This window comes from Phocoena sinus, chromosome 10 (assembly GCF_008692025.1).
Source record: "Phocoena sinus isolate mPhoSin1 chromosome 10, mPhoSin1.pri, whole genome shotgun sequence".
Taxonomy (NCBI): Eukaryota; Metazoa; Chordata; class Mammalia; order Artiodactyla; family Phocoenidae; genus Phocoena; species Phocoena sinus.
The window spans coordinates 64861182-64864532 of record NC_045772.1 but is presented as its reverse complement, the minus strand read 5'-3'; the positions used below and the strand labels follow the sequence as shown (position 1 = coordinate 64864532).

Sequence of the window (3351 nt, the reverse complement as noted above, 5' to 3'; positions counted from 1 at the left end):
ACGGAGTAGATGATATACATTTTTTGTCAGGACTTCCGTCTCGTTTTCTTGGGAAGGGAAAATAGTCTGAGATGAGTGACTGCTTCAGGAATGTGCATGACCTAGAGCAGGACCACCTCCCAAGAAGTCCTGGGCCCTCTTCCTACCCTTCCAGAAGAGTTTACCAGGGATTGTTCTCCTGTTGATGTTCAGCGAAGATTGTCAGGTAAATAGCTGGTTGGAAGAGCCCTATACTGCTCTCTGATATGGACATTTCTATCACTCCGAAAGGATTTCCAAAAGCACTGTAGGATAGTAGTTAGCAGCTTTGGAGTCAAGCAAACTTGGGTTCAAATCATGACTCCACCATAATGACCTTGAATAATCGACTTAAACTCACTGCGTCTCAGTTTCTCTTCTATAAACAGGAGGCAATAAAGCCTGTACCCAGTGCTTGCTTGATGAATAAATTAATAAGCCAAACATGGTGTGTGGTCATAATTCAGTCTTGGTTCATATTACCTTCCTCTGTTCTCTTGAGGACAAATCTAGATGAGAAAGCAGCCCAGTAGTGATAGCAAGAAGCAGACCACCTGGCTAACCCTAGAGGGCTTTGAGGAGCTGCAACACCTGGGCTTTCTCCCGTTCACCCTCTTTCTGGCCGTCTATGTGGTGACAGTCGGGGGCAGCAACCTCATCGTGCTGGCTGTGGCCTCCAGTCGGACTTTTCACACACCCATGTACTTTTTCCTCTGCCGCTTCTCCCTGCTGGAGATTGGCTGTACCTCAAACAGCGTGCCTCAGCTGTTGCAGAGCTTCCTGGATGGGCGGGAAACCATCTCGCTGGTCACCATCTGGTCCAGTTCTACTCTTTTGTCTCACTGACTGCAGCTGAGTGCCTGCTACTGCTGCCACGTCCCATGATACTACTTGGCCATCTGCCACGCCCTTCGCTACCCTGCCGTGATGAGCAGGGTCGTATGGCTGCCTGGAGCCTAGTTCAGTGGCTTCTCCTTCTCTGCCTTCACTCTGGCCCTGGCAGCCCCTCTGCCTCTCTGCCCTGGCAGCAGGGAGATGGACCACAACTTCTGTGAGTTTGCTCCAGTTGTAGGGCTATTCTATGGTGATGTGGGGAGCTGGAGAGAGCATCTCAGGTTTCCTGACACTGGTCCCCTTCCTGTGGATTGTGGCATCCTATGCCTTTATTCTAAGCGCTGCGCTGCGAATACCTTCAAGCTATGGAAAGCAGAAAGCCCTCTCTACCTGTTCCTCTCACCTCCGAGCCTGGAGATCCAGCCTGAGAGCCGCAGGTGGACTCCACTGGTGCTCTGGCGCCCTCTAGTGGCCATCTGCTCTAATGCCAACTCTCAGCCCTTCCTCCTGCCTCCCTCCCCAGCCCTAGGGGCTGCACTGGCCTTGGGCACCTGTCAGCCTGATTTCGTTCCTCCTCTCCCTCTAAGTGCAACGAAGTGCCCTACAGAGGTTTAGGATCTCTTGGAGAAAAGAAAAGGATAATCCACCATCTAAAATGGCACAAGATATTTGCAAATCACGTATCTGATAATGGTCTGTAGCCCACCAGCCAAGCCCCCTGCTGCCCAGTGGGGTACCTGCGTGGCCCCTCCCATCCCAGGTGGTAAGGGGATTTCAGGCCCCACAGCACCCGAGGGGTGGACACTGGTCATCCTCAACACCCTCAAGGAGTGAGTGCTGGATTGTTTTGAACCCAGATTACTTCCCATTTCTGCCCTCAAAGGCTGGGGGCTTCAGCATGCCTCCGGAAGAACACACAGTATTTGCAAGTCTTTGAAAACCAAGAGAATAGTCTTCACTTTTCTGAAAAGTGCATCTTATTCTTTCACAACAGTGACCGTTTTCAAACGGGCTCCCAGGGACGCCCTTCCACTCTTCTTCATTTCTCTGAAAGTGGCCATGACGGTTTGGCTGTCCCCCATCCCCACCCCATGTGACAAGGCCAGTGGGGCCAGCTCCTGGTGGCCCTTACCTTCGCTGGAGATTAACCCAGACTCTCAGCCTCAGATTGAACGTGACGTCCCTGCTGTTCCCTGTCACCACTCCTCATCTCCTTCACCTGTCTCGTTTCCTCCAGCTTTTCAGTTTCAGAGTTAGCTGACTGTCACCACTCACAGTCCCCGCAGAGTCCAGAGATTTCTCCTCGAAGGGAAGGTTCTGGAGAAATCAGAAGGATAAAGAGGGCAGCCGATTCTTGCCTTGTGCTAATGCCCAAGAGGGTGAAGAGTGAGTGTCTTCTCGTTAGAATTTTTAAATCCTCCAAGTAATAGATCATTTGTGTCTTCCTGCTCGTTCTAATAATATGTTGTTCGTAAATTTTAATGAGGGAAGTTCTTTATCTCATAAATATGCCAACTGGGAGATCCATTTAAAAAATGGTATTGAGGTAACTCCAAGCGTTTACAAAGAATGAGGATGCAGCATCCTGTGTTCAGACACTGGCTGAGAGCTTCCCGCCTGGAGCCTGGGGCCCATCGGAGGGCGGAACAGACAGGACCCTCCTCCCACGGGTGGGCCTCCTCAGGAGCATCCCAGACGTGGGCCCACCTCATTGCAAACTCCTCATTTGGCCAGTGGCAGGAAGCTGGCTAGAGATGTGGACAAAAGAAAAGTGCCCAGCAGCCTGGGATCACCCCAGGGCATGGCCTCAGGGGCCTGGTCCAACCCATCAGCACCTCTAGGGAGCAACACACCTTGGCAGGAGCTCTTCTGGTCTGGGATGTGGCAGGAAAGGGAGAGGGAGATGTGCTGGAGAGGGTGGCAGAAGGCCTCAGAGTTGGCGTCCTAGCGGATGGCCACTAGAGGGCACCAGAGCACCGGCGGAGCCCACCTGAGGCTCTGGGGCCCGATTTCCAGCCTCGGAGATGGGGTTGGCAGACCCCAAAGAGGTGCCCAGAGGATAGGGGTTGATTACCGGACGCCTCTGACTCTCCGACCCACATTGTCTCGCCTCACAGAGGCGACAGAAGTCTGCCTTCAGCATCTGACGTGGTCACTTCCAGCCTGGTCGAGTGGCCCAGTGGCCAGACAGCCTCACAGGCTGTCTGCGGTCTGACTGCCTTTTGTTTCTCCAGAGGCAGTACTCTGGACCCAGAAATACCCGGCTTGAGTCTTGTGCTTGCAGTTTTCAAGCTGCAGGCCTGCGTGAGTGGTGGCATATGGGAAATAGGGATGGTGGACGTGAACTTGGAACATGTAAAAGTGGTGGTATTTTGGTGGGCAGGCTGTGTTCTTCCCTGTGCCCTCTTTCTGGAGAGTTCTCCCCAAACTTCCTTCTTCCCTTTCCAGCTGAGCCTCTCCCTTTTGTCCCCACACCCCTGCTGGATGGAACAGACACAT

General features: G+C 52.8%; 1 pseudogene; it reads left to right on the top strand.

The window, feature by feature from the left end:
• Positions 1-531: 531 nt before the first annotated feature.
• Positions 532-1321, top strand: LOC116761182 (annotated as a pseudogene).
• The last annotated feature ends 2030 nt before the right edge of the window (positions 1322-3351 follow it).